The sequence below is a fragment of the Staurois parvus genome, unplaced genomic scaffold (genome assembly GCF_062004578.1).
Source record: "Staurois parvus isolate SC_StPar_1 unplaced genomic scaffold, SC_StPar_1.0 ptg000148l, whole genome shotgun sequence".
Lineage (NCBI taxonomy): Eukaryota > Metazoa > Chordata > Amphibia > Anura > Ranidae > Staurois > Staurois parvus.
The window spans coordinates 731,490-743,644 of record NW_028317944.1 but is presented as its reverse complement, the minus strand read 5'-3'; positions in this window follow the sequence as shown (position 1 = coordinate 743,644).

Below are 12,155 nucleotides of genomic sequence, written 5' to 3'. Positions count from 1 at the left end.
CTACTACACCTTCCCTGTAGACAGGCTTAAAAGAGGAGCACCTCCAAAACTAATAACCTAGGTTACTGCAACCTGAAGTGGGTGCCTTTGCATACAAGCAAGGTCACTATCTAGCTAAAAGGACACTGATAGTTCCAGCTACATGCAAGTCCCTGCAACCATTAATTGCAGATATGCTATCACCAACATCAACTGGCCATGGAGGGCAGAAGGAGATATCTGTGACACCTTTCTGAAACTTATAACTAAGTACTAAGCCCCATGGTCCCCTATTGCCCGGGGGCCCCATGAGTTGTCAGTCCGCCCCTGCTGTAGCTGAACCTTTGAAAGTTCTAACTCAAAAATATAGAATTTATCACCTCTTTGAAGAATGTTACCATATTTTACACCCTGGTACATATCTGCGTGGGCATGGCAGCAAGTGTCAGTGTTTTTTCCTAAAGGTCAGAATGGCATTGCTACAGTAGATACTGTGAATTGTGCATATTTCCATTAAAATGTGTAATTATAGCTGCCATTTGTGTGTAAAAGGGTTAACTATGGAGTTAGCTTGCCTCATCCAATCTCAGTCTGCTCAGTCACTTAGATTATTATCCATGTGCTTCTAAATATCTGTGCAGGATGAGGCTGAGAGTACAATACATCATACTTTTTACAATAGATTGCAAGAAGGGTGCAGAGCTGAGTCATAATTAAACACATTCCTTAATTACTTAAGAAAGAAAAAGAATACATGCATCACAAATCAGTGAGCCAAACATGGAATCCCTTTCTTCTCTGCATTACAGCTCCCTATATCAGTGATCACCTTTTATTAATAAGTATTTCAATTTGATATAAGGGGAAAAACCTTGCAAGTAACGTGGGTGACCTCTCCTCTACATACATATATTTTGCTATGATCTCAAGAAGTCTAAATTCATTTATCCCCAACAAAATGCAGTCACTCAAAAAAGAAACACAATAAAAAAGTTTGTTAGCATATTACCTTTTGAATGAAAAAAGAGGAATTTGATTTACCAGCTCTAGTAAATAAACTCCAATGTGTTATCGACGACTTAGAAAGTCTTACTGCCAATTGTCCATTCAGTGTCAAAGGGCATGCATAGAAGACGTTTCTTACAAGCATGTTCAGCAGATCAAGCTTTTGGCCACAAAGTCCTACACAAGTGCACAGAGATAGGAGCAACTCTTGAGACTTGCTGAATTTCATTCTCAAGAGGATTAACACAAAATAATAAGGCTGAAGTCTGACATCAGCTGTAATTTTTCTAAGAGAGCAGTGTATTCAAAGACAGGTTCTTGGTCTCTGTACAGTATATTCATTGTCACTAATTGGAGATAGTCTGGAAAATAGCCGTGGCAGCAGTTGCCGGCTGCAGGGCTGGACTTGCAAGAGCATATAAAGCCTTTAAAATGGCTGAAAAATTATTATCTACAGAATCCTTAAACGAGGCAAAGTCCTCAATAGGAACTGTAAGGTGTTTATTGAAAACAAAAGTGGCAGAGAATGTCTTCATGTAAAAAAAGGTTTTGGCTTTAGAACCACTTTAACCTCCCAGCAGTATGATTATTTCAGATTTTTGGTGCTGAAAGCGGTACCATTATTTTGCATGGAAATATGTAGTTTTTTTATTGTAGGCTGTAATATTTAGGAATAACTCACTGAAATCTGTCCGAACAAGAGTCTAGTAAACATCCCGGGTATGATAAAATTTGAAACACAAAATCATAAATTATAATTTAATAAATAATCATAAAAAAAATAATATAATAATAATACATTTAATTCAATAATATAATCAAACCAAAAACACTGAAATTTGAAATATAGCGCCAAGTTCGCACATCACTGAGCAAAGTCGCAAAATTGTTTTCAGTGTCTGATGACGAATTTCTCCACGAATCATTATCACTCAATTCTGCAAGTGGTTCTGATTTACTATCGCTGTTCTCTAGCCGGTCTAAAACCGCTTTTGACATAAAGGGACGCTTTTTGGACGCCATGGACTTTCCAGGCAGAAAGAACAGTCAAAATGCAGACAGGGGACAGGACAAAGCACTCGGGACAAAATGTATGTGAAATGGTTTGAAACAGCAATGTTTTACTATGTAAAATTCGTTTTGAAAAAAATGACGTTTTTTTTACATTTTCAAATTTCGCCCCGCCGGCGGCGCCCGTACGTCCCGGCTTCACAGGAACCGAAACACAGAAACCGGATGCCGGCATCAGCCGGAGGAGATGGCCGGGGACACTGCAGGGGACACATCGCGGGAGCGAAGGACAAGGTAAGCTCTGCAGGGACTCCCTATGCAACGCTGCATGGTAAGCCCGAGTGTAGCTCGGGGTTACCGCTTTTGGTACTGAAACTTTACCCCGAGCTACACTCAGGAATACCGCCAGGGAGGTTAAAGTCTCCATTAGTTTAATTTTTGCTCTCTTTGTCCCATTGATGATGACTGTTAGATTTCCCCTCACTTTCTTCCCTAAAGACAAAACAGGAAGTGATATAGTATCTCTACAAAGTGAGAGAATCCTCTCCTAGGCAGTTATCACCAGAATAGTTGTACCCAATAGACGTTTTACCCTGAGACTCCTCTTGTCCTGATGATACCAGTAACATTTTGGGCAAATCTACTCAGGGATGCAGATAGCAAAATGTGTCATGAGTTCTAACTATTACCAATGCAATCCAAAATGCAATAAAAGTTTTGGCTATACATACATTTAAAATCTAGTCCTAGTGGCCTTTTTTATTCCTTACCTACCTTATTGTGTTAGGTAAATTGATAGAAGGTAATAGGCTAATAGACTACTAGAACATTTTAAATCAGAAGAATGAGTTAATTGCTTGTATGTTTTATGAAATGTTAAATTTCCAATGCTGAACTCGTGGATACATTAAATACCCAATTACTTGCAAGGAAATGTAAAAAAAACAAGATATTTGTTAACACATGGTTGGTTGGTTGACTGAAGTGAACATATTTTCTTGACAGTATATTGGAAGCTGCTGTAGGGATAGGATACATGATGCTTATAAACTGCATAGGAAGAGATAAGGATCATTTAGAAAACTGTACTTTCATTTTGATTTCTCTCTCTTAAAGCAATCAACTCCTTTGCTGCCTGGTTTTTTGTTTGTTTTTGTTCTTATTATTGCAGGCTTTTTGTCTTTCAATTATATCTTTTAGATGATTTGTGGCCAGTGGTCACTTGTACCAAACTTTTTTCTTTTTGCAGCAAGATTTTTTTGGGGTGTCTAGTTTCAGCTCAGCTACTAGCCAGGCCTTAAGAGTTACTCACCACCAGTTGTCCCACCCAACCCCTACCCTGCCCCACCCCTAATTCCACCTCTAAACACGCCCTCATAAATTATCTCATGAAATGGCACTGCAGTGTTTTATGCAGAATAAAGGTACAAAAAAATACTAACAACAGCAACAACTTTAACAATATTATCAAAAAGCAATGTAAAACATAAAAGGAACATAAGTGCTTTACATCAATAGGGAAACAAAATGATGCACTGTGTGGAGGTCAGCAGTGTGACACATAATGCAGGGAGAGAGGTACGTACTGAAGGAAGGAAGGGAGGAAAGGGAAGGAAGGAACCAAGGGGAGGGAGGAAGGGAAGGAAAAGAAAGAGGGAAGGGAGAGAAGGAAGGGAAGGAAGGGAAAGGAGGAAGGAAGAAGGGAAGGAAGGAAGGAATGAAGGAGGAAGGAAGGAGGGAAGGAAGGAAAGAGGAAGGAAGTAGGAAAGGAAGGAAGGAGAGGAGGGAAAGGAAGGATGGCTAGAAGCTGCTTCTCCTCCTTTCCTTCCCACAGCTTTCAGATGCTTCAATGAAAGCCATACAAGGAGATCGCTGCTTGTAACTGCCCCACCACTGCCCCTCCCATACACTTCTAGTCCCGATGCTACTCGCTCCCACGTAATTTCCACTTGCCCAATGCTAGTGGGCGACTGCAAATTTTGAGGGCTGGTCCAGATGGTTACACAAATGGATTTGGCTGGTAATAACCAGCAAACAAAGACCGCTGATAACAGGAGCACTGGAATGTGGAGGGGATGATGCTTGTGATTGTTGCTTAAAGCTAGTGAAAAAACAAAATACAGTATCTCAGAAAATTTGAATATTACATAAGACCAATAAAAAAAAAAAAAAAACTTTTAATGCAGAAATGTTGGCTTACTGAAAAGTATAGTTAGGTCTATATATATTCAGACACAAGCACAATTTTCATACTTTTGGTTCTGTATGCCACCAGAATAAATTAAAATGAAACAATCCAAATGAATTTGAAGTGCAGACTTTCAGCTTTAATTCAAGGGGTTGAACATGAAAATTTCAAGTACAAATTTTAGGAACTGAAACCATTTTTATACACAGTCTCTCCATTTTCAGGGGCTCAAATGTAATTGGACAAATGAATATAATCAGAAATAAAATGTTCACTTTTAATATTTTGTTGGGAATCCTTTACTGCAATGACTGCCTGAAGTCTGGAACTCATGGACATTACCAAAGACTGGGTTTTCTCCTTTCTGATGCTTTGCCAGGCTCTAACTGCTGCTGTCTTCAGTTGTTCTTTGTTTGTGGGTCTTTCTGCCTTTAGTTTTGCCTTCAGCAAGTGAAATGCAAGCTCAATTGGGTTGAGATCAGGTGATTGACTCGGCCACTGCAGAATATTCCACTTCTTTTATTTCAAAAGCTCCTGGGTTGCTTTTGCAGTATGTTTTGGATCATTGTCCATCTATACTGTGAAGCGCTGTCCAATCAACTTTGCTGCATTTGGCTCAATCTGGGTTGACAGCATATCTGTAAACACTGCAGAATTCATCCGGCCGCTTCTGTCACATCATCAATAAACACCAATGACCCAGTATCACTGGAAGCCATGCATGCCCATGCCATCACACTGCCTCCACCATGTTTTACAGACGATGTTGTGTGCTTTGGATCATGAGCGGTTCCAAGACATCTCCACACTTTTTTCTGCCCGTCATTCTGGTACAGATTAATCTTAGTTTCATCTATCCAAAGAATGCTTTTCCAGAACTGGTGTGACTTTTTTAGATGTTTTTTGGCAAAGTCTAATCTGGCTTTTTTATTCTTCAGGCTTATGAATGGTTTGCACCTTGTGGTGAACCCTCTGTAGTTGCTCTCGTGAAGTCTTTTCTTGATTGTAGACTTTGACAATGATACACCCACCTCCTGGAGAATGTCCTTCATTTGTCTGGATGTTGTGAATGGGTTTTTCTTTATCATAGAGAGGATCATGCGATCATCCACCACTGTTGTCTTCCACGGACGTCCATGCCTTTTTATGTTGCTGAGCTCACCAGTGCATTCTTCTTTCCTTCGAAGGCACCAAACTGTTTATTTGGCCACTTATAATGTTGCTGCTATCTCTCTGATGGATTTGATTAGTTTTTGAAGCCTTACAATGGCCTGTTTCTCTTGCATGAACAGCTCCTTAGAACGCATGATGTAGGTTCACAGCAATAGATTTCAAATGCAAATACAACACTTAGAATCAACTCCAGACCTTTTACCTGCTTAATTGATGACAAAATAGTAAAGGAGTAGCCCACTCCTGGCCATGAAACAGCTTTTGATTCAATTATCGAATTACTTTTGGTCCCTTGAAAAGGGGGGGGGCGTGGCTGCTCTTAAGAGCTGTAATTCCTAAACCCTTCCTCCAATTTGGATGTACATACCCTTAAATTAAATCTGAGAGTGTGCACTTTCAACCCATATCCATTATATAACTATAGCTTGAATATGTTTTGGTAAATACCTGAAAAAAACTAAAATTGCGCCTGTGTCCAAATATATAGAAACCTAACTGTATGTCCATGTACTGTATAGTGTGCACTCAATATTTTTTCAGGGCTCCTTTTGCATGAATTACTGCATCAGTGTGGCATGGAATGGAGATGATCAGTCTGTGGCACTGCTGAGGTGTTATGAAAGCCCTGGCTGCTTTGATAGTGGCATTCAGCTCATTTGCATTGTTGGGTCTGGTGTCTCTCATCTTCCTCTTGACAATATCCCACAGATTCTCTGTGTGGTTTGGGTCAGGGGAGTTTGCTGGCAAATCAAGCATAGTGATACCATGATAATTAAACCAGGTATTGGTACTTTTGACAGTGTGGGCAGGTGCAAAGTCCTGCTGAAAAATGAAATCAGCATCTCAATAAAGCCTGCAGTGCTCTAGAATTTCCTGCTAGAGGGCTGCGCTGACTTTGGACTTGATACAACACAGTGGACCAACACCAGCAGGTGACATGGCTACCCAAATCATCACTGACTGTGGAAACTTCACACTGGACCTCATGCAACTTGGATTCTGTGCCTTTCCACTCTTCCTCTAGACTCTGGCACCTTGATTTCCAAAATGAAATGCAAAATTTACTTTGGACCACTGAGCAACAGTCCAGCCCTTTTTCTCCTTAGCCCAGGTAAGACGCTTCTGATGTTGTCTCTGGTTCAGGAGTGACTGGACACAAGGAATGCGACAGCTGTAGCCCATGTCCTGGATACATCTGTGTGTGGTGGCTCTTAAAGCACTGACACCAGCCGTAGTCCACTCCTTGTGAATCTCCCCCAAATTCTTGAATGGCATTTGTTTCACAATCCTCTCAAGGCTGCAGTTATTCCTGTTGCTTGTGCACCTTTTTCTACCACAGCTTTTCCTTCCACTCAACTTTCCATTAATATACTTGGATACAGCACTCTGTGAACAGCGAGCTTCTTTAGCAATGACCTTTTGTGAATTACCCTTCTTGTGGAGGGTGTCAATGACTGTCTTCTGAACAACAGTCAAGTCATCAGTCTTCCCCATGATTGTGTAACCTACTGGACCAGACTGAGAAACCATTTAAAGGCTCAGGAATCCATTACAGGTGTTTTGAGTTAATAAGCTGATTAGAGTGACACCATGACCCTGATTTACTATTGTGCCTAGGCGCATTTCCGTGGGCTAACGTCTACTTTTTAATTGCGACCGTCTACTGTTAGACAGCAAAGACATTTACTAAAGAAAGCGTCTACAAGTAGACGCGAAAGCAAATTTACTAACCAGACACAGTCCAGGAATCAGACTCAAAAAGCAGACTTGCTAAGAAGCACGTCTCACACCATGAAAAATCACTGCAGAGACATTTTCACATTGAAATTTGCTTTGTAAAATATCAGGACTTCACTTTAAACAATATCTGACATTTCAAAAAATTTTTAAAATGTGTAAAAAATAGTTTTTTTAAAGCAAGTCATCACAGTGAAGAACTATACGCATTTCTAGCATCTATGGCCGGATATAAATGCGCATCGCAGAACACATTTTAGACGTCTGCTGTTGGCGCTTTTTTTTTAGCCGCTGTTTAATAGTAAATCTCTGTGTGGAGTCCACTGACAGACGGCACTCGATCGTGTCTACTGTGTTTAACAAACAGCACTATTTGTAGTTATGTATATATTTATGTATTCTAATTTGATTTCCTTAGTTCTATTGATTCTGTTTGTGTTTCTTATCCTTTATAATTATTTCTGTAATGATTTTACTTAAGGTCTAGATAATATATATTTTGACAACTGAATCTAAAAATAAACGTCTGTAATAAAAAAAAAAAAAACGGCATGGGGTCCCTCCTCCCATCCATACCATGCCCTTTGGGTCTGGTATGGATATTAAGGGGTAAATCCACGCCAAAATTAAAAAAAAAAAAAAACCGGCGTGGGGTTCCCCCCAAAATCCATACCAGACCCTTATCCCAGCATACAGCCCGGCAGGTCAGGAAAGGGGGGGGCGAGCGAGCGCCCCCCCCTTCTGAACCATACCAGGCCACATGGCCTCAACATGGGGGGTGCTTTGGGGCAGGGGGGCTCCCCCCCAAAGCACCTTGTCCCCATGTTGATGGGGACAAGGGCCTCTTCCCCACAACCACCGGCCAGGGTTAACAATATTAAAAAAGGTTTGAAAGAACATTCACTCTCAAAGCATTTCAGATATTATCATAACAGGGACCCGTCCACTCTGAAATTTACCGGCATAGATTTAGTTCAGAATCACTGGCGGGGTACAAACAAAAGTAGACTGGTCTCACAAATGGAGACCAGGTGGATTTACGAAATTAAAACTTTATACCCTGCAGGCCACAATGTGGAAATTGATATAAATTGCTTTATAGATAATAGCTGAATTTTATACCATATGTTTCTGACACTCATAACGTGCCTCATGTGTTTGTCTGTTTCTACCTTTATAATAATCGGTTTTTATTAATTATATATGTATGGTTATTCTGGTCATCCACAACTATTTTAGTCTATACTTTTTATTACATGATATTGCTTTATATCAATTCATATTGGTTTAGATCCTTCATTTTAATCTGTATTTACATTTATCCAATTTATTAGATTTGTGATTTTCAACATTTTATGCATTTGGAATCCCCACAGTTTGATGTCTTAATATTGTGGATGTATTTATTTATTTCTCTGTGTATAATTTTTGTGAATGTATTTATTCCATGATTTAAGTAGAATCAATTAAATATGGATACTATACTCGATGCACCAAATAGCTCACAGCCTTATGTGTTTACATAGAATAATATGCAGTTTTGCAGTTGCATATTTTAATTTAATATTTTTAATTTGGTATTTTGATTTTTAAACAAGGTTTTCAATTGCATATATGTTTATAGAAATAATTTTATAGTGTTCAACAACATGGGTTATATTTTAAATATCGTGACCTCAATAAGGTTCACAATTGTAAACATTAGCCCCTTCAGTGCTATTTCTGGTCATACTACACATTAAAATTATACATTGTAGCTGACAATCTACAGAATTATGGCGTCTAGATCACTTGCACATGCGCCTTGGACAATCTACAACAAAATGGTGCCTATATTTCCCAGTGCATGTATCTAGGATAACCTACTAAAATATGGCATTTGTCATTTCCGCGCATGCACGGTTCGTAATTATGGTCTTTTCATATATTTTATATATATGTATGTATATATATATATATGTATGTGTATATATATATATATATATATATATATATATATATGAGCTTATTTATACCCCAGTCTCGACTGCTATAAATTTAAGCAGTCAAAACATAATGTAGATATATTGTTAGGTCTCCGTATCTGTATTCATCCCTTGGACTAAGGGAAAATAGCGCCCGAGACTTCCCGCGCATGCGCAGTTGAAAATCTTGTCTGTGATTAAAATGAACCCGGAGCAAATATAGCATTTTTTCCACATATGCAGACCTTGCTTACATTGTGAACAATTCCACATCAACAACCGATGTCCTTATCAGGCTCCACCACACGAATACAAGGTGTCAGCTATACAGTGCCCGGCGATCCACGGGAAAATGGCACCCGCGCTTTCGCGCATGCGCACTACACGCGGATAGCCGGCAAGATGGTGCCCGTTCAATTGAATGCGCCTTTTTCTGCTATAAATAGCAGCACACATACGTCCAGGTTTTTATGGCAGCACCCCTGTTGATAATGTGTAATTTGCACGAAACGCGTTAAGGAAGAGCCACACAAGCCTGTGACGTTATGCCGCCAGATCACGGAGGTCCGGTGGCCACCAGAAATACCCAGCTGGTTAGTGCTTACGGCAGCCTTTTATGCTGCACTTACCTGTGCATACTACAACATATATTCATGGGTGAAGGCTCTTTTGGATTTTAAGTAGCATTTGAATGTGTGTTCATGTTTTTATGAATTTTGCTCATTAATAAAATCATTCATAACACAGGTCTGCGACTAAAAAGCTGTTTGATTATTTTCATATAATTTCCATGTATTTTGATGTGCTGAAAACAAATAAAATATTGAAAAAACTCCTAGACGTCATGATTTGCCACAAAATGCAAAACTGTCTTCAAATTCATCAATTGGTATTTATTTTATATTATGTATTTTTAACCAAATTGAAAGTCCGAATTACTATTAATTAATTCACATAAGTGCATTTAAGATATAAAATGCCAAAAAAACCTTAAAGGGGTTGTCCGAGTTATGTAAAAAAAAATATAGCACTGTAAATCTGATGGTCAGCAATATATACATAAGCTAAGCAAGTTTTAGGGGGAAAAAAAATCTATTTTCTCATTTCCCTAGTTCTCTTCTGGCCCTTTGTTGTTATTTGCATGTAAACAATCTCTGCCCTTCCCCCCCTGCAGGGGGGTGAATACAAGTGCTGCTCTGAGTGACATGTGTGACTACTGGGATACTCAGCAGCATGCTGTATGTGTAAGCCTCAGCCCTGAGTCTGTGCTTCTAATGGTAAAAGGGGTTAATCTTTCCTGAAGAATCCAGTGGATGGGATACCAAATACCCTTGTTTTCTGTGTCTATGGGACAGTTGAGATCGACAAAATCACTGGACCAAGAAGAGTTGGCAGCCGAGGGTGCTAACAGTCGGTGAAAAAAATGTCCTCCGAGAAACTTTGGTACCTTCCCATAAAGTTCTTCTACCACCTCTCCACATAAAATTGGGATTGATGAATTCGTAAAATCACTTCCAAGAGATGGAGAATACTTCAAATACTTGGTCACCACGTCTCCAGGCCTGTCGGAGACAAAATTGAAGGAAGATGTGTTCGTCGGACCAGACATTAGAAGGCTTATAGTTGATCAAGAGTTTGTCAATACCATGACGGATCCTCAAAAAGAAGGGTGGATTACATTTAAAGAAGTCATACAGAAATTTTAGGCAATAACAAAGATCCTCACTACAAAAAGATTGTTGGACAAATTCTGAGAGCATTTCAAGCTTTAGGTTGCCTGATGAGTTTGAAAGTGCATTTCCTCCAGTCCCACCTTGACTACTTTCCTGAAAATTTGGGAGCTGTGAGTGAGGAACAAGGTGAACGATTCCACCAAGACATTAAAGAGATGGAAAGGAGATACCAGAGAAAATGGAGCATTACAATGATGGCAGACTACTGTTGGATGCTTCAGAGAGACATTCCAGATGCTACTCACAAGAGTAAATGCACCAAGAGGAGCCTCACAGGGAAGAAGAATCGAGTTTAGTGTGTGTAGCTGAGCTCATTTCAGTTCAAAAAAGGATTTTCATGAAAAAATTGGAATAAAACTTTAATTTTATAAGTCTATTTCCATTTATTTTGAGGTATTACCTTATTTAACATAGTTACCTAAATTGTCAGGAAACATGATGTCCTATGACAAAATGGAGGTCATTTTTGGATTCAGCGCACCAAAAAACAGAAAGATTACATGGAATAACCAAAACAGCTCTTGAAAAATGTTTTTTTGCAGACCTATGTAATTTTTGACCTACTACACTATGGGCACCATTCTTTTGCTCCGTGCCGAGCATTTAATTCCCCAGGACTCCAGGTGAATATCCCTAGGCCCAAAGGAGAGTGATACACTACTGACCCCTACCTCAACTTACTTACCAAAGGAGACTTCTAAGACACCATCCCATTACCCAACCCCTAGGAAAGAGTCTACACATTCCATGCAGCTTCCTTCCTAGGATAAGAGGGAACCTCTGGTACACTTGATGAGATTATTGCGCTTCTGGTGAGTGCGCAATTTTATTCTTTGCACATCACCTAATCACATGCCTATTGGGATTACTAGAGTCATCACCGAGAGTCACTTTTGATCACATCTTTTCATCTATAATTGAACTTACATGATATATTTTGGACATTTCATCAGGTGCACCTATAAAATAATAATTTTATCTTTTAGGTGGTGATATATATTCATATATTTAGCTCTGTTTCAGTTTCTAGTGCTCGCTGAATTTCTACCTTTTATTAATTTCAATGGGCTGCCTAACTGCGTGCTGCCATGTGCAGAATTTTCATAGGCGTTTGAGAACCATAAAAAAAGCTTCCCAAATGCCTGTCTGACGCCTGCTGACAAAGCTAGTGTGAACGTAGCCTTAGAGAAGATAAACAAAGTTGTAATGAAATATAAACTGAAGGAAAATTGAAAGTTTCAAACTTGTCAGAAGAACAGGACACAGGTAAGATTCACTCCCTTTCCACTTTCTAGTCAGTAGCCAAAATCTTAATTGATTGATCGATATTCCTGGCACTGACAGAACCCTGGAAATTGATCTCAG